The 20,332-nt window shown below is 48.1% G+C and overlaps 1 long non-coding RNA gene across 1 annotated transcript in view; it reads right to left on the bottom strand.

The window, feature by feature from the left end:
• Positions 1-20,332, bottom strand: part of LOC308535748 — a 1,003,266-nt gene that overhangs the window by 171,483 nt on the left and 811,451 nt on the right. Inside the window, exon 7 of the long non-coding RNA XR_013997295.1 lies at positions 7,179-7,249. This is a non-coding gene — a long non-coding RNA (uncharacterized lncRNA). The remainder of the gene's footprint in view (positions 1-7,178; positions 7,250-20,332) is intronic.

The following is a 20,332-nucleotide window of genomic DNA, read 5'->3' as shown; positions in this document are numbered from 1 at the left end:
ACCCCGCTGTCCTGATGGCGGAGGAAGGAGGACATTGGGCCCGAGCCTGCTCACTGCCAGCCTCAAGCTGTGACTCTGACCCAGGCTTTGAGGAGGACACTGACATTTAAGAGAACCTCCCCAGCTTCATAAAACGCATGTGGATGTCTATAAATATTGATCCAAAACGAAGGCCATGAATAATTTATCGTGAAATATACTTTCTTTGTCTTCCCGTCTTTAAAGCGGCTTAGGTTTTTTTTTTTTTTCACTCTAAAAATTTATGGTTAGACAAGCATCTTTTTCCTCTCTCATTTTAGAGCCTTTTCGTCCTTTTAGAGGAAAAAGTGATATTTTCAAAAGATGTTGGAAGTGGGGGAGAGAGGGTGAAGACCAACAATATACACATTACCAGAATGGAAACACATTGCAGGTGATCTAATTGGGGGTGGGGGGTGGGGGGAATATACCTTGAGATTATTTTTAAAAAAGCAGATATAATTTGTTGTCGGAATTTTGTCTCCTCGATGCCTATTCTCCTCTTGCAGAATCATTTAAACATCTCTTGTGTTGACTTGAATAAAAATAGGGATGTTACTAGTATGTGTTGGAACTACGGGTTCCATCCCAAAATATTCTCTCATGTGATGATAGCAAAATAAACAGGTGGCCCGACACCATCCACAGTGTGCGTGACACGGGGCGGCCAGTCTGGGAGGCGTGGTCAATATCCCCATAGCTCACAAGGAGGCAGGCTTTGATGGATCCAGATTCTGGGTCCTTTTTGGAACATCTGTCAATATCTTCACAAGGGGTCAAAGTGTCTTTCTCTCTCCCCCCTTCTCTCTCTGCACCCCTAGACAGGGATTCGTGGACGTAAATGCCTCACTTTGATTTCTTGGACAAGATTTGCAGGAGGGGAGCCCTTGGTTGTGAGTTCTCTAGGCTTTTCTTAGCCTCTAAATCTGTTCAGATCAAAGGATTTTATTGTTGTTGTTGTTTTGTTTCCTCCATGTTGAGCTTGCCATCTCAGATTCTAATGCGTCCCTTCTTCTCTCACATAGTCCATAGCAGTAGCCTCTTAACCATTCTGTAATATTCCCCCCAATATATACTGTGTGGAGAGCTATCGCCCTGAAATGGGTATCTACTGGGGGGGGGGGGGGCGGTTGACCCTGAAAAGCATTTGGTGACATATTTGATAAATGACCAGATTTTAGAAATGAGTATGGCATGCCTACAAGATATTCAGTGGGGTCACATGACAGAAGGGACCCCTGGGGGGAAGCTACCATATTCCCTGAATAATGTTCATGGCAGCATGCTTAGCTGTCTCTGTCCATGCTATTTAAATCTTGGCCATACATCTGTTTTTTCAATTCTCACCCGAGGATATTTTTCCATGGATTTTCACCAAGAGTGGAAGAGAGGGGGAAAGACAGAGAGAAAAATCTATGTGTGAGAAATATGTCGATTGGTTGCCTCCTACACGCACCCCGACCAGGGTCCGGGCTGGGGAAGAGCCTGTAACTGAGGTACGTGCCCTTGATCGGAATTGAACCCGGGACCCTTCGGTCAGCAGGCCGACGCTCTATCCACTGAGCCAAACCGGCCAGGGCTTGGCCATAAATTTGGAGGTGACTACTTGAAGGGGTGATGGGTATGTCAAACAAAATTGTGTGTGAGCCTCAAGCATTAGGCTTTCTGGAAATGTAGTCTTCCTTTCCTATGTTCATCTTGTTCTTATTAAGGAAGAACTTTTCTAACGTCATGTTAATCCCATTGTATTGTTTAAATGTGGATGGGGGTGGGGGGACACATTTTACATTAAGTGCCTCTGTTACTTGGACACACTCCTGACAGAATGAAAATATGACCATCGGGTCCAGCCGGTGTGGCTCAGTGGTTGAGCCTCAACCTATGAACAAGAAAGTCACAGTTCAATTCCTGGGCAGGGCACATGCCCGGGCTGCGGGCTCCATCCCCAGTGTGGGGCGTGCAGGAGGCAGCCGATCCATGATTCTCTCTCATCCTGATGTTTCTATCTCTCGCCCCCTCTCCCTTCTTCTCTGAAATCAATAAAATACGTTAAAAAATATGACAATTGGGCAATGTTACTTGCATCCTGTTTATTCAACGTGCATAGATGTATTGTTTCTGTGGAAAGTGTGGACAGCAAACATCAGTCCCGTTTTCTTCTGAGCTGTCTGCTCCAACAGAGGGGCAGCCAGAGTTCACACACGCCACAGCCCTCAGACCACGGTGGGAACAATTCTCCCACTCCTTCCCTTCTGGCCCCGGCTCTCGGTGTCCCCAGCGTTAAGAGGGTTAAAGGTCAGGCCGGGGGACGTTCCTGCTGACATCCCGCAGTCCTCACGGGCGGGATCACTAATGGGTGACCTTGGGGTTCGACCGCCCCAGCCCGGAGAAGATCAAGTCTCAGGCCCTCCTGCTGGTGCGCTGACCCGTCTGTTCGCACTCTCCCCGGCCTAGCCTTTCACTCACGGATCTTGGACCAGAATATAGAGCCGACACCTGCCGGGGCCTGTGGTCAGAGGCTGTGGGCTTGGCCATCTCCCACGATTTCATGTGAGGAAGCTGTGGGATCATAATGAAATACGGCGCAGGTCTGTAGTAAGTTATGATGTTGTTACTGACCGCACGCAACACAGACTCTGCAACAGCCCGTGTGCACGGTGAATCAATCGTAATCAAGTTGACCATCTATTAATGAGTTGTTGGTGGGGACGCTACGGCTCCTGTTATGTGCATTAACACTGACAATAGCGCCAGGATGTCGATTCCCTCACACTGAAAGAGACCGAGTCTCAGATTAAGTTTACAAGACCCGAGATCAGTGGTTCTCAACCTTCTGGCCCTTTAAATACAGTGCCTCATGTTGTGACCCAACCATAAAATCATTTTCGTTGCTACTTCATCACTGTCATGTTGCTACTGTGATGAATCGTCATGTAAATATCTGATATGCAGGATGGTCTTAGGTAACCCCTGTGAAAGGGTCGCCAAAGGGGTTGCGACCCACAGGTTGAGAACCGCTGCCCTAGATCCACCACAGACAGTAATGCAGCTTGCACTAATGTTAACAGAGGGACCAGGAATCATTGAAGCGATTAGATGAAAAATATTCGGTGAGGTCAGCCGGGATGAATTTCATGTTTGGAGGGTAGGAGGGAGGGATGTTCCCATTTGAAAATGACTCTGGCCCTAGCTGGTGTGGCTCAGTGGATAGAGCGTCGGCCTGCAGACTGAAGGGTCCCGGGTTCGATTCCGGTCAAGGGCACCTGCCCGGGTTTTGGGCTTGATCCCCATTAGGGGTGTGTAGGAGGCAGGCGATACATGATTCTCTCTCATCATTGATGTTTCTATCTCTCTCCCCTGTCCCTTTCTCTTTAAAATCAATAAAAATATTCAAAAAATAGACAGTGAATTAAGAGAATGTGTTTGCTACTAATACGTAGGGGCCTGAAATATCTTTAGCTGGAACTTGTCATGGTCAGACACAAATATATAGGGTTTCCCCCAAAATGTACACACACACTTTGAGTAATGATAAAGGCAGTACTTATCAAAATACATTTCATTTTCAAAATTGAACTATGAGATGTCAAAGTGTTTTCTTCTCTGGAAGAAAAGGATTTTAGGGGTGTGCTTAGGAAGGGGACAAAGAGTATGGAGAGTCATAACTTGTTGTTAATCCTCACCTGGGATATTTTTCCATTGATTTTTAGAGAGAGGGGGAGAGAGGGGGAGAGAGAGGGAGAGAGAGGGGAAGACAGAGACATCAGTGTGAGAGAAACACATCAACTGGCTGCTTCCTGCATGCACCCCGACCAGGGCCCGGGCTAGGGAGGAGCCTGCAACCCAGGTACGTGCCCTTGACTGGAATCGAACCCGGGACCCTTTGGTCCGCAGGCTGATGCTCTATCCACTGAGCCAAGCCAGCCAGGGCCAGGTGGCTACTCTCTATTTTGCATGAGGACTAAGGGGGAAAGAGCAGGGTGAGCTATAACTTATATTTCCTCCAACCACAAAGATGCAATGTTACCCCCCCCGCTCTGCCCTCCCCCCCCATCCCCCCGCCCCCCCCCCCCCCCCACAGCTCCGCTGCCTTTTTCCTTTACTGATTTTTAAGGAAAACACATTGACATCATGAGAGAATGACTATCCCAGAGTCAAGGGCAGGAAAAAAACCCCAAAACCACGAGGAGACAGACTCCCCCAACCTCCACAGCCCGAGGGCCCAGCTGACTGCGGGGAAAGGGGAGCCCTGAGCCCTTACAGCCTGACACTGACCTTCGGGGACTCCGGATTTGTCTCGCCATCTGCACCAACGTGAACTCTGCCTTCTCAGTGCACGCGTCCAGCTGGGGGAGACCTCCATCATTTCCCTCATAGCCCCGTCGCCCCTGGCCTGACAGGTTACTAGTAAACATATATGTGCGTGGAGCCAGGGCTTCCCTGGGCACGTGTGTTTTTATTGCAGCTCATGGGCGGCAGGTGAAGGCGGACACGACATGATTTGAAAAGCGTGACCCTGATTAGGCGCCGATTGGAGCCCTGGGCGCCCTCCCACCTAAGACCTTTCTATTAGCAGAGCCGGCCGTCACATCCAGGCTCGGAATCTCCCAGAGATACACGCGGGGTCACGTGATGCCATGCTACTTCAGTGCAAATAAACGCATAGTTCCAAGTGCCGTCTTCTCTGAACGTGTCCTTACGGATCCCCGGCCTGTCACGTGTGTGGCCGAGGTGTTGATAAAGATGTGAAAGATGTGTCGTCTGCCCTATCCGGTTTGGCTCAGTGGATAGAGCGTCGGCCTGCAGGCTGAAGGGTCCCAGGTTCGATTCCTGTCAAGGGCACATGCCCGGTTGCGGGCACATCCCCAGTAGGGGGCGTACAGGAGGCAGCTGATCCGATATTTCTCTCTCATCGATGTTTCTAACTATCCCTCTCCCTTCCACTCTGTAAAAAATCAATAAAATATATTAAAAAAATAAATAAAAGGAAACAGCATAAATTCACTCCTAGCTCAAGAGGTGATGCTGACCTTCAAATACAACACGTGGGAACAGTAAGAAAAAGCAACAAACTCTGGTAAGTGGGCTTTTGCTCAGAGAGGGCTTCTGCTCAACCTGTCCTGGGCCTGGCCCAAATGTAGGAGGGAGGCATGCTGGGATTGCTGATTTAGGCCATACAAAGGCAGTGTTTTAACGGAGACAGTGAAATCCAAGTGAGGCAGATTGTCCAGTTAAATTGTTAGCCAGAGACCTGGAACTCTGGTGGGACTTAGCGGCAACGAAACCTGGACAGGCAGGCTCTGGTGGGTGAGCGTGAGGGCAGGAGAGCAGCCATTTGGAGGGAGCCCAGCTGGGAGGTGGCCAGCAAGCCGCCCTCTGGTCACTGACCAAGGCATTGTGTGCTGAGTCATCGCGGGCCTGCTTTCTCATTCTCTGTCAATCGACTGATCTTCCTGCCGCCCCAACAGGGGCCATGGGACGTGGGAAAATGAGACTAAAGTGAAAAATGAAAATATAATCCAACTTGAGTCGATAACCGACTGCCATGCAACTCATTTCTCCCGTCTCAGTCTTCTGGATGCTTCTCCAGTTGGGATCTCTGAAACAGCCTGAAGACTCCCCTTTCAATATGCAAGAAAACTAGCTAGCTATCATACCCTTGTCTGGTTCAACAAATCATCACAGGATGTTACTCTAATGAACATTATTATTTTTTCTGGATTTTGACTCAGTGGGATTTTGTTCCATTATTTTGTTCCTGATGGTGATTGTATTTATTTTATTGTCTGAGATGATTTGTGTTGCTTCTCCTAATGTATACTGAAATGCTGTTAAAGTTTATATCTTAATAGTTAATTTTACCATTGTTCTGTTGGTGACCGAGCAGCATTTGGATATATGGATATTCTGATCAAACATAACTTATATGCACACATTTATTTATAGACATAAGCTATTCAATTTTACACATGTGCATCTATCTATCTATCTACCTACCTACCTACCTATGTATCGTCTATACAGAATTTCACACAGACAAAAATTCTGTTATCTGCACTTTAGGAGTAATTGTTGAAGGAAGAGGCAAGTTCTTTTCAAATAGCTGGCACCAATTTGTACCACAGTCTCAGAAGGAAAGAGAGCATAGGAAGCAAATATTGGTCAAACACGTACTATGTGCCAAACACATCACACTAAACAATTGGAAATCTATAATTTCTCCTCGATTCTCACCAAAACCTTATGATGAAGGTATTATTATCTTCAAGACAGTAATAAGGAAGCAGACTCTTGGAGGTAAAGTGACTCATGGAAAGTTATTCAGCTTGAATTCAAGCCTGCCTGACTTCAAAACAGATCAGCAGGGATATACATAGTAATAAACCCAAACTAAGGTCTGGGGCAGGCAAGAAATAGATAGATAGATAGATAGATAGATAGATACATAAATGAGTGACAGATGGATGGGTGGACGGATGGATGGATGGATGGATGGACAGACGGACAGATGGATGGGTGGATAGATAGATGGTAGATGTATTGATAAACAGATGATAGATGAATGGATGGATGAATGGGTTAATGGATAGGTGATAGACAGACAGATGAATGGACGAATGGATGGACTGATGGAGAGATGATCGATTGATGAATGGATGAATGGATGGATGCATAGATAGCAGGTGTATCATCTCTTTCTCTTCCATTATGTCCCGCCCCCGTGGCCCTGGTGTGTGCACCCCTAGATCTCTCCAAACACAGCGTGTGGCTGTGCCTCCGTGTGCCATGCAGCATCCTGTACACTCGACTGGGTCAGCCACGCACACGGAGTTTCCTTCCACAATGGCCACTAATGATCCCTAATCAAGACACAATCTCAAAGGTAAACAAACCAACAGCTCCTTTGTTTCTGTGGAGGGAGAACTAAGGGTTATCGATTCTTCCTCTGACCCAGCACAGATCTGTATGGATCTGCAGGAGATTGATGGCTCTTTTGATCCGAGGCTCAGCCAAGCTTGACAACGCAAGGCCGTGTTAGAACTGGACTGTCACGGCGGCACCTGGCCCCACTCTGCCAGCCTCTTCCCCCTCCCCCTCTCCTTCCCCCTCCCCCTCTCCCTCCTCCTCCCCTTTGAAAAACCCTGGTCAGTTCTACTCACCTCATCACAAGGCCCATCCTGATGGAGAATTCTGCATTGGTTCCTGGCTCTCAGCCTGGGCATCGCTGACCCTAAGGGATTGAAAAACAAAACAAAACACTTTTCAAAAAGACTTTTTTCAGCTGCATCATTCATATTTCCAAAGCCTCATGGAAACTTTACGTTTATTCACAAGGACGTGGTCCAGGCTATTTGCTTCACGGTGGTAGCTTTGTCTGCAACACAATGAAACAGCAAGCAAGAAGGGACTTAGGTTGATGGAGGCCAGTGGTTCTCAACCTTCTGGCCCTTTCAATACAGTTCCTCCTGTTGTGACCCAACCATAAAATTATTTTCGTGGCTACTTCATAACTGTAATGTTGCTACGGTGATGAATCATCATGTAAATATCTGATATGCAGGATGGTCTTAGGCGACCCCTGTGAAAGGGTCGTTCGACCGCCAGAGGGGTTGCGACCCACAGGTTGAGGACCGCTGATGGAGGCTCTGCCACACGTGTTGGAGACTCTGTGTTTCCTGCAAAATCTATGTTTGCTCTACTCGGCTGCTGGGAGTGCCGCCTACGGGGTGACAAAGGCTGCTGACTGTCATCGGGGTGCAACGATGACCCGCCAGGTCTCAGGGACGCTGAGGGTCTGTAAGAGGCCTGCTTATCGCCACAGAGGCTCTGGGGTTCACTGACCACTTTGAGGTGTGTCACAGCCCGTCTGCAGCCAAACAAGGGAGTCTTTTAGACCCCAAACTTCTGCACGGATTTGCCTGGTCTGAGAAGCAGTGTTTTGAGAAGGGAAACAGATACTTACAAAAGTGCGGTGTCAGGGCCCAGCCAGTGTGGCTCAGTGGTTGAGCATCGGCCTATGAACCAGGAGGTCGGGATTCGATTCCTGGTCAAGGGCACATGGCCAGGTTGCGGGCTTGAATCCCAGTAGGGGGAATGCAGGAGGCAGCCCATCAATGATTCTCTCTCATCATTGATGTCTCTCTCTCTGCTTCTCCCTTCCTCTCTGAAATCAGTAAAAAAATATTTTTAAAAAGTGCCGCGTCAGATCTTAAACATTTACCTGGAGTAATTTGGAGATGTTAGAAGTTAAACCCAGTAGCCATCTATGTGTTTGCATAAGGAGTTGGACATAATACATAGATTTACTAGTATGTACTGGTATTAGTAAATACATATATTTACTGCTGTTTTTTATCCATCATTCCCCTCAATGTGGTTGTACTTATTTAAAGAGAAACATTAGCCCTAGCCAGTTTTGCTCAGTGGCTAGAGCATCAGCCTGGGGACTGAAGGGTCCTGGGTTCGATTGTGGTCCAGGGCACATGCCCGGGTTGCAGGCTCGATCCCCAGTGTGGGACATGCAGGAGGCAGCTGATCAATGATTCTCTCTCATCATTGATGTTTCCATCTCTCTCTCCCTCTCTCTTCCTTTCTGAAATTAATAAATTTTAAAACAAACAAATAAAAAAAACACCCCAAAGTCTTAAGGGAACACAGCCTGCCTGTTTACCTGAAGTCTACGGCAGCTTTTGAGCTATGATGGTAGAGTTAAACAACGAAGTCCATCTAACCTGCAAAGTCTAAGATATTTACAAAATCTAAGGTATTACAGGACAAGTTTACCAACCCCTAGTCTAGAGAAAGAACTAAAAACATCAGCTCTTAAAACTAAGAATTATCTACTTGTAGATCATATTCTGCTTATTTTAAAAACAAATAGATAATATGTAATTTACCGCCCAAATGTCAGTAGAATCAGGTCAGATTTAGCCCTTTTACCTTTTTTAATGTGACTTAAACTTTGAAGTTTTGGGGTCAGGTGTTTCCCTTCTCAAAAAAACGTAGAAAAGTATTTTTTTAACAGTATTTTTTTTTTTTTTTTAAATCTGAACTCTCTCTGTTGGGAACTTTTTGGGCCTCCACACTCAGTTGATTTAAAATGTGTGAAATATGTAAGGTCACTTTCTATATTTAATTTGGGAGACAGAAAGGTCCCAATTCAAGGACCTGTATTTGGAATTTTACAGGCATATTGTATTTTCCTTTAACAAAACTTCTAACTGAAATAGGTTTTTTTCTCCTAATATGAAATCTTTCTTTTTAAAAATTATCTTTTTTAGTACTTATCAGCAAAAATCCTTCTGCTGTTTTAATGGATCTAGAATTGAGTAACTAAAAAACAAATAAACAACCCTAGCTGGTTTGGCTCAGTGGATAGAGCATCAGCCTGTGGACTGAAGGGCCCCGGGTTTGATTCTGGTCAAGGGCACGTACCTTGGTTGCGGGCTCCATCCCGGCTCGGGCCCCGGTCGGGGCACGTGGAGGAGGCAACCAATGGATGTGTTTCTCTCACATCGAAATTTCTGTCTTTCCCTCTCTCTTCCACCCTCTCTAAAAATCAATGGAAAAATATCCTCAGGTGAGGATTAAAAAAAAACACACACCCAAAATAACAACAAATAAACAAAAAACAATGACCTTGACATAGAACTTAGGAGGGAAAAATATATGTTTACTGAGCTCCTGCCTGCCTTGTGATAGCTGCTGGGGGAACTAATTCAAGTGTAAGAAATTAATCACTTTTCAGGGTTTTTCAAAGCAGTAAGGGGAACTCAAATGAGAAAATCAGTGATTGCCGAATAGTGCGACACTTACTTTAAGTTCAGTAGAAAACCTCCCTGGTAGACATTGACTTGGATAAGCCAGTTGAAAAAAATTTATGGAGGACTCAAGGCTAAGCATCCTGATTAATAATAGAAATATACTAATAAAAAGTGAATATTAATGACTCACATAATCTTCCCATTGTAGGAAAATGGAAAAACCCTCTTAGAAATACATTAAATAATAAACATTATGCTAAGCGAAATAAGCCAGTCCGAGAAAGATAAATATCACATGACCTCACTCATATGTGGGATATAATGATCAACATCATTTGATGAACAAGAATAGATCCAGAGACAAATGGCAGGGGAGGAGGGGGGTTAGAGAGCAACCAAAGGACTTGTATGCATGCAAATTAGCATAACCAATGGACACAGACACTGGGGCGGTGGGGGCTTGCCCGAGTGGGAATGGCTGGAGGGGAGCGTCAATAGGGGGAAAAGAAGACATATGTAAAACTTTAGATAAGAAATAAAAAGAAAAAATACATATTTCTCCAAAATGTTTTATTAATGAAGACAATTAGGAAATATGGTAAAAGTCAAAATACAGATCACTCCTTTGTGTGTTCAATTTTTAAACGAAAGATGATGCCTTCTGTGTTCAGAAATGTTGCTCGGCCAGCATGGCTCAGTGGTTGAGCATCGACCTATGAACCAGGAGGTCACGGTTCAATTCTGGTTAGGACACATGCCCAGGTGGTGGGCTCGATCCCCAGTGTGGGGTGTGCAGGAGGCAGCCCATCAATGGTTCTCTCTCATCAATGATGTTTCCCTCTCTCCCTTCCTCTCTGAAATCAATACAAATATATTAAAAATTAAAAAAATGTGCCGAACTGATGATCACATGAAAGACAAGGTCATTAAGCCAATATGCTAAGACGGTGCTGGTAGTATGTGGCTGATCTTGTCCCATGTTGTTGTTGTTGTTGTTCTTGGTTTGTTTCGTTCACTTCTGTCCCCTCAGGTCCCACAACAGCTGTGTCACAAAGTCACTCAGTAAATATTGGTTGGACGAACCACGACATGAGTGTAAGACGGAAGCTCTATGAAACGCACACAGGCAATGGAGGCTGACGGGCCCTCCTGTCTTCCATGCAAACATCCTTCTTTCTAGAAATCCAATCCTTGTCCAGACAAATAGCATCTATTGGTATAGACTGCAGAAGGTATTACCAACTGCTTCCTAAACATTCAAAAAGTGATGGGCTGCCCTAGCCGGTTTGGCTCAGTGGATAGAGTGTTGGCTTGAGGACTGAAGGGTCCCAGGTTTGATTCCCGTCAAAGGCACGTATCTCAGTTGCAGGTGCCACCTTGGTCAGGGCCCTGGTCAGGGTGCGTGCACAAGGCAACCAATCAATGTGTTTCTCTCACATTGATGTTTCTCTCTGTCTCTCCCTCACTTCCACTCTCCCTAAAAATCAATGGAAAAATATCCTCGGGTGAGGATTAACAAAAAACATAAATAAATAAAAAATGATGGGCTGATGAGCATAAAGTTTTTAATTAGATGCTTAATACAGAGGTCTATATATTATTCAACAAAACATCTGTTCTGAGTTATGCATTTTCATGCTCTGAACTTTTGTGTTCAAAAAGAATTTGGGGGCAGGATCTGAGGCATTTGTGACTTCATTCACAGTGAAGAGTAAAAATGATTAGGAAGGTTACGTCTTGAAATGACATTCACTCCCTTTTTGATCTCCATTTATAAAAATGGGGAGCAAAAGCTTTGAACCTCCACTTTTTGGTAAGAAGGTTGAGAAATACTGTTTGGAAGTGGAAGCATGGATTATGCTTGTGAGCAGCAAAAAAAGTATCTATATATATAAAAGTAAGGAGCCAAACTGGAGAAGTATCCTATCTTATAATAGACAAACATGGTAATTGACCATACCTTCACTACGCTTCCCATGGGCTAGTCAGGGTGATATGCAAATTAACTGCCAACAAAGATGGCGGTTAATTTGCATACGTAGGTGCAATGCTGGGAGGCGAAAGGGGAAGGACGGAACAAGCCGCCTGCCACTGACGGTGATCAGAAACCCAGGCAGCAGGCAAGAGCCGGTGATCGGAGAAGCTGGGCAGGGCAGGGAAGAGGCAGCCACCAGCAGCCGCCTCTTCCCTGCCCACCCGCCCCCCACCAGTGATCAGTGATCCGAGAAGCTGGGCGGGTCAGGGAAGAGGCGGCCGCCAGCAGTTGCCTCTTCCCTGCCCCCCTCCGGCTGGTGTTCGGAGAAGTACTTGTATTTTTAATAATTTCTTGACATGGTAAAAGAATTTTACATTATGATCCAAGGGTGGTGGGGTGAGGAGAAGGAGCAGCAGAACAATCCAACAAACAAAACGTGAAACAGAAATGCATGGTGGGAGGGATTTGAAGGGTGGGTAGGGGCATTGCCCAACTAAAATGCAATTGGTTTGTTACTGAGTACTATTCATGGGAAGACAGCATCCTGACTCCTTCTCTATACAGCATATTGGGAGTAAAAATGATGCATCCAGGTGGAAATATGATTAGGGGTTGGAAGACAGACAGGGAAAGAAGTCAGAAATAGACACTGAGAGAGTCTCTGGCTGGCTGGCTGCAAATACTGACTCTCCAGTAGTGATAGAATAAAAAAGTGGGGGATATCTCTGGAAGATTCAAGAGATAGGGGGCAACTCTTCTATGGTTTTGACTTGCCCAGCAGATTTCCACATACACACGTGTACATGCCTATGTTTGCATGCACACACATATACACATAACTGACTGCCCTCCCTGGAAGCACAGAAGAAGAAGCCGCTGCCAGAAGAAGCCGCCGCCCACCTTTGGTCCAGGTGCCAGCACCTGCGGCTGGCTGCAGCCCAGGAGACGGACAAGCCACGCGCCTGAGGTCCCAGGCTACAGCCACCTGGAGAAGCTGCCAGCCCTGTGGTCCAGGGCGCCAGCGCCTGTGGCCAGGGAAATAGGTTCCCTCTTCTCTTACTGCAGTCATTACTTCAATATTCCCCTTCTGAATTTCTCTTCTGTGCTGCAACCCAACTCCACTTTTCATCGGAAGGATACAAAACAGAGAGAGAAGTGTTAAAAACTTACATTTTTAAGCTGGTAAGGTTGGTACTTAAACATATAAATGGAAAAGTAGAGTTCTTAAGGTAACAAAGGCTACAAAGGACAGGGACAGCGCATGACCTATTATCTCCAGCAATCCATGTGGGGACTGAAAACTTTGCAATGATGACAATTAGTGAAGATATGAATCAACTAAAATAGTTGACAGGGACAATTCTTCCATCTTTGAAAATATCTACATCAAATCTGTTTAAATAGATTTTCATCTGCATAATATAACACATTCTGACAAGACCACCACCACCACCAATGTGGTCAGTGTTGTGCGGATAAATGTTTAATAACTGAGGGACACCCCCCCCCCCCCCCGAGTGCACAGGGAGAGGCGGGACAGCCTTGCAATGGGCCGGAGAGCAAGAGTGGCTGTCTCACGGAGCTGCTCGCTGGCACTCGGGGACGCGAGACGTGGAGTCGCAGAAAGGCGAGCAGTTGCGGAGATGCCATTGCCCCTTGCTCCGCCCTGGTGATTCCCGGGGACCCCACCCTACTCAATTTACATCCCCACCCAAGCTGTGCTAGTGGCACAAAGAGAACCACCGGCGCTTTTGCAGCCCAGCAGAATGCAGATTTCAACTCCTCACATACATAAGGGACACACTCAAGAAGCAGAATCAGGTTTGGAGGAAGCCGGAACCGGACCCGACCTGGCCGGTGACATGGAACCGCTGTACCAGCAAATGCACAGGCAGGTCCACCAGATCCAGTCTCACATGAGAAGCTGGGAGATGGCAGACAGGCAGTCTGTGCACTTGGTAGAAAATGAAATCCAAGCAAGCATACCAGATATTCAGCCACCAGGAACACCTGGAGATTTTGTTCAGCAAGGAGCCGCCTAAAAAAGGACAGAATGCCAAACTTCGTGTTGCTGAGACAGCCCCCGTGAGGCCGAGATGGTCCCCATGAGGCCGAGGTGGCCCCTGTGAGACTGAGACGGCCCCAGTGAGGCTGAGACGGCCCCGGTGAGGTTGAATCAGCCCCGGTGAAGTCGAGACGGCCCCGGTGAGGTTGAATCAGCCCCAGTGAAGTCGAGATGGCCCCGGTGAGGCTGAGACGGCCCCGGTGAGGCCGGGACAGCCCCAGTGAGGTAGAGATGGCCCCGGTGAGGTCGAGATGGCCCTGGTGAGGCTGAAATGGCTCTGGTGAGGTTGAAATGGCCCATGTGAGGTTGAGATGGCCCCTGTGAGGCTGAGACAGCCCCAGTGAGGCTGGGACGGCCCTGGGGAGGCTGAGACGGCCCCGGTGAGGTTGAATTGGCCTTGGTGAGGTCAAGATGGCCCCGGTGAGGTCGAGATGGCCCCGGTGAGGTTGAGACGGCCCCAGTGAGGTTGAATCAGCCCCGGTGAGGCTGAGACGGCCCCTGTGAGACTGAGACGGCCCCTGTGAGACTGAGACAGCCCCTGGGAAGCTGAGAAAAATACCACATGAACTCACTCGTTTATGGATAATAAGGACCATTATAGACTGATGAACAAAAATGGATACAGAGGCAGAGCAGCATTGAGCAGACTGTCAAACTACAGTGGGAACCCTGGGGAGGCTTGGGCGGGTATGAGATCAACCGAAGGACTTATATGCATGCATATGAGAATAACTAATGGACACAAGACACGGGGGGTGGGGGAAGCCGGGGGAATGTCAAGCGGGGGGAAAAAAGGAGACAGGTGTAATACTCTTTGTAATACTTTAAGAAATAAAAAAAAAATAACCGGCAAATTGAATGGTGAATAATATGTATTTAATGAGACACACCCACGGTAATCATGGAGATCGGAGACCTAGAGGCAAAGGAGATCTACCTCCCGCTGAGAAACCAAGTTAGCAATGCAGCGGCAGCTGCCATAACAAAGCCAAGTGCAATTGCTCCTATTATGGTCGGAGGAGGCGTTACCTTGGGAGCCAGCTTTTTGCTATCCGTGTTCCCGCACTTGTATGATATAGAACAGTGATGGCGAACCTTTTGAGCTCGGCGTGTCAACATTTTGAAAAACCCTAACTTAACTCTGGTGCCGTGTCACATATAGAAATTTTTTGATATTTGCAACCATAGTAAAACAAAGATTTATATTTTTGATATTTATTTTATATATTTAAATGCCATTTAACAAAGAAAAATCAACCAAAAAAATGAGTTCGCGTGTTACCTCTGACACGCGTGTCATAGGTTCGCCATCACTGGTCTAAAGCGATAGCTTCTCTCTGTAGTTTTCTCTCTAAAGTTTTCCCGTCTTAAATAAAGTGTTGTGTGAACGCTTCAAAACAAGAAAACTTCCATGAACGTGTCCAAAATGTTAACCAGATAACACAAATGTCTGACCGTTTTTGGAAATTTGCAGACAAATGAGGCTGCTGCTTAAAATGTAGCTGCAGCCCTAACCGGTTTGGCTCAGTGGATAGAGCGCCGGCCTGCGGACTGAAGGGTCCCAGGTTCGATTCCAGTCAAGGGCAAGTACCTTGGTTGCGGGCACATCCCCAGTTGGGGGCGTGCAGGAGGCAGCTGATCGATGTTTCCAACTATCCTCCTCCCTTCCTCTCTGTAAAAAAATCAATAAAATACATTTTTTTAAAAATGTAGCTGCATTTGTGTACGCAAAGAAGAGTTATACCCAGCAACGGTGTCTGTGACCGTGGGAAGAACTCAGAACCAGGGAAACTGTGTGGTTACCATCCGCCCACTTCCCATTCCTCCTGCACAACTCATTTCCTGCATTCCACAAGCCGAGCCCCGATGTTGGGCTTCAAAAGCAATTTCAGCAGCAAAATAAGGTGCTTTTCTCCAATTTTCCAGCCATTTGTACGGGGTTAGTGTTGTTTACCCACCTCGTACAATGGTATTTACATACCCCTTGGAAGAAAATTGGTGGGTATGATTTATGGAGTACCGTAAGCGCGCAATTTTCCATGTAGTGAACCTAATCTGAAAGCTCACTTGCAAAGGTCGCTCCGGCCACACAAATACCAAGTCTCCTCTTTGGAATAAGTTAGGATATTCATTTTTCTTGGAAAATGTCAGCGGCACCCCGGTCCGGGGGTTAGTTTATGCAGATAAATGCGTAAGACTTTAATCTGAGAGCCAAAATACTCGGCGCGGTCCGAGCGGCAGTCCATCGATCACTGTTAAGACCTGTAATTTGTTTTTATTTAAATCTCCAGCCAGGCGGAGTGGGCCACAGGACCATTAACACGGCACCTCACGCCTAAGCCGGGATCAAGGCCCATAAACACGCCGGGACTCCCAGGCCCGGGGGCTCGCCCAGCCAGGGGTGGCATTTTGTACCTTTTTCAGCCAGAGGCGTCCTGTCCAGCTCAGCTCGTGGGAAATCGCCCGGTGAGACTCATCTCCCAGCCCACACTTGGGTTCTAACGTAAGGGCTCCCTTCAGCGCAAGGAAGAGAAAACCCAGCCAGTTAGATCCCTGATAAATGTCCCTTTTCCCAGAAGAGCAGTCCCGTGCGGAGAAATCTCTCATGTTCCCATCAGGAATCACCAGGGCCCTGAGGTGCTTACTTTTGCAACTGACAAGAGGAAGAGCCGGCGGCCCATTGTCATTTTGCTTCATGGTGACGCGCCGTCACACACTTCAGCACACCAGTCAGAGACACGTTAAAAGATCTTGCCTGGGCCGAAACCGGTTTGGCTCAGTGGATAGAGCGTCGGCCTGCGGACTCAAGGGTCCCAGGTTTGATTCCGGTCAAGGGCATGTACTTGGGTTGCAGGCACATCCCCAGTGGGAGGTGTGCAGGAGGCAGCTGATCGATGTTTCTCTCTCATCGATGTTTCTAACTATCTCTCTCCCTTCTTCTCTGTAAAAAATCAATAAAAAATATATATATATAAAAAAAAGATCTTGCCTGGGAAGCACCAGTATTTTGTGCGGGCGGCCGTGCTTTCTATTCTTGCCTTCTTTCGTGCCCCAGAGAAGCCCTGTGAAAACGTGAGCTTTATCCCCAATCGCGGTGCCCGGGAGAGCCTTTCCTAATAGGAAATGTAATCTTGAGGTGTGATTATGAACTGCTGGCCTGCCTGTCTACAAAGCGAGGGAGGGAGGTGGGAACCCAGGCCGGGACCCTCGGACGAGACTTTGCAAAGGTGCCTTTGGAGTCTGTGGGAGGTGTGTGGCCAGCCAGGGGTGACGCCTGGAGTCTGGACCAATAGTTGACATTGATGCTGCCATCTCAATGTCACCCAAGCGACTGGGGAAAGTCATCCCCATGGAATGGCTTCCTTTTCAAAACGTGGCCAGCCCGTGTTCACCACCCACAGCCAAAGCTATACATTTGACCCCCTGCCCCCTATACACACAATGTGTTATTATAGAGCTCTACGCTGGAAACCTATATAATTTTATTAACCAGCATCACCCCAGCATCACTTCCCTCTGCTCACTTGGCTCTGTTCCCCTCTATTTCCTCAAATGCGCCCCGAGGCTGTCCTTGCTGCCTCTGATCCCCTCTCCCCGGAAGGAACCATGGCTGGGACCCTCCCCCTTCAGGCCTCTATTCCCCGCCTCGTCAAACTCTTCTCTCGTCCCTGTCACTCCGTGTCCCACACCAGCGTGACACTCCCAGTCACCCTTCGGCGCTGCTTATGTCGTGCCCACAGACCTTGTCGCCATCTGACATGGCGTAGGTTTCGCTGACTTGGTTGCTGTCTATTCGTCTCTACCCTACCCCCCAGCCCCCCAATAACGTAAGTGCCTCAGAACCCGGCTTTGTTTTATTTACTGCTGCATCCTCAGTGCCTAGAAAAATACTCATCACCGGGGAAATCTTCAAGTAGACAGTCAGCAGTTGGACCCACAAATGCCTGTGACCGCCTGTGGGATGCCAACGAAGTTATAGTTGTCATCTCTCCTTCACGAGGTTTCCCCCCCAAAACGTATGGGCCTTGGGCCTCACACAGTCACCTCTACACATGAATGTTTCTTAAACGAAACACGTGGAAGGCATGAAAGATGAGCCCAGAAGCGGCCTTCTCCCATGAGGCCAGGCTGAGTCGGGGCGCAGTCATGCCTGAATTCAGGTCTTGACCTTGAGTGCGGACAGACCTGAAGGGATGAGGACCCACAGCAGAGGGAACGGGAGAGCATGGGTTCGAATCCCACCGGGCTAGGCCACACACAATGTGCGTGCTCTATGTAAATCAAAGGAATGGAGAGAGTCCTATTTTGTGACACATAAAAACGTCACCAGTACACATTTCAGTGTCGGTTAGGAAAGCGTTGCCAGACGCACGCGTGCGCTTTCGTGGGCATATTGTCTCTGGCTACTTCTGTGCTACGAAGACAGGTATGCATGGCCCACGAAATCTCACATTTTTATCATCCTGCTCTTTCCGGGACAAGTTTGCTGATGCAGGTCTCACAACAGTGCCTCCATTTAATGGCCAACCTGGGGGTGTTCCCGTTGCCTGAAGTGGGAGAGTCCCACGAACGTGTTTCTGGGAATTTCTGCTGGGCAGGCCCAGGCGGCGGGATCCTCCCCGAAACGGGGCTCCTGTCCTCTCTCTCTCAGATGCTTTTACACCGTCATCTCTGGACCCACACGGTGGAACCCTTTTATGTTTTTTGCTCCAGAAAGCCCAAAGGGGTCCAAACCCTTTCCTCTTTATCTAACGCTGCCTTCAAGAGCCTTGAGAGAATTTAGCCTCCAATCTGATTGCTTTTGCAATCAGAATTATTTGAGTCAGTCTTCCTTGCTTCGGAAGTTTGCATTCTGTTCTCCCAGCGGCACTTTCCCAAGGGGGCAAATCTACCTCAGTTTAGGAGAAGTAGGTTGCTTGACCCTGATAACTTTTTAAATGCTTTCTAATCGAAAGCCCGCCCTACCCTGCCCCTCTCCCCTCAAAGCTCATCCATGGATAAGCCACTAAAATAGAAGGACGCAAGGCTTTTGTTTGTGTCAAGGGTGCGGGTGGGGGACAGCTAGCTTTGGGGGAAGGGCTCGGGAACCTAGCCGATGCCCAGGACCCACCCAGAGCCCTGACTGCACAGCGTTCATCCCCTTCCCTGCTGGTGGGCCATCCCCATGGGCACCGCCGCCAGCCACAGGCCCAGGCCCGCTCCCGGCTGCCAGGCCCTTAGTTGGGAGCCAGGGCAGTGTCCCAGGCCCCTGGAGCTCGCTGGCCCCCTCCTCCCCCCCACCGCCCCGTTATGAGCTGCGTGACAGCGAGGAAAAGGGTCGACCTCCTCTCCTGGCTTCTCTTGCAAAAGGCCCTCGTAGCCGGAGGGCTGACATTTCACCACATTTCTGCTTTAACTAAAGTCCGGGAGATGAACTTCGCTTCCACCCGCAGCAGCAGCATGAATTAGACGGAATTGCAGCCGTTGCTTCTTTTCAGTTCTGCTGTTTACATCAGCACTACGTCCAGAAATCAGTGACACCCGGGCACCATCCTGCAAAGAAACCGCCGGCCACACGCGTCCGGTGGTGATGCCAGTCCCCTGAAAGTCCTCACTGCACCATCCTCGCTGCAGGCCTCGGCGCCTGCACCCCGGGAGGCTGGGCTGTTCAAGTTCAAGGAGCCCTGATATCCTCCGGGTAGTGACTGCGGGCTCTGGAGTGTGGCCTCGACTTAACAGTGGGAGGCGCCTTCTTGACTCACCCCAACCTCCCTCTTTTCCTCTGCTGACATTGGGGAAGGGAGGGCACCCCCCTACCCCCAGTTTAATGGGGTCTAATGCTGCCCTCCCCTGGATTCTCCTCCGAGTTCAGTAAGAAAACATACTTGTAACAACAGAGAAAGCACTAGTCGAGGGTTACAAACAGGTTCTGAGCTCCCGCCGGGGAGGCCGCGGCCTGCACTGGTTAGTAAGTGCCACTCAGTCAGACCCACCATTCAGCAGCTCTGTGGCTTTAGGCAAGTTACTTAACCTCTCTGAATCTCACTTGCCTCATGTAGGAAAAGGGGATAATAACTGTCCTTACTTCATCGGTTGGTGATGAAGACCAAGTGAGAGAACGCATACATATAGCCTCAGATACCCATCCATCTAAGCTGTTCAGTGCTCAATAATGACTCGATTTTGTGTTTGCTGCTCTGGTGACAGACAAGACATGCCAGCATTTTGCTCAGCCCAGGATAAAGAGGAGTCTCTCCCTTTGCCTCCCAGGACTTAACACTGTAGACTCTTTAGCTGCGTCAAAAAGAGAGAGAAGAGGGTAGAATATAAAAGGAGTGAATCAAACCGATTTGAGCCAAAGAAGCAGGGCCGATTAATAAGCTTAAGCATCAACAGGAGCGTTCATGCTCCTACAAGTGCTAGGGGTTCTCGGACTGTTGTCCTCCAAACTGTAGCATCCAGTGTCAAAGAGGCAGCGGGCTCACTGGGGGTATCGGGTCCAGTTGTGGGAGCAGTTCTGGGAGTTTCCAA

Source organism: Myotis nattereri, assembly GCF_964212035.1.
Source record: "Myotis nattereri genome assembly, chromosome: 21".
Classification (NCBI taxonomy): Eukaryota; Metazoa; Chordata; class Mammalia; order Chiroptera; family Vespertilionidae; genus Myotis; species Myotis nattereri.
This window is presented reverse-complemented; position numbering and strand designations above follow the sequence as displayed.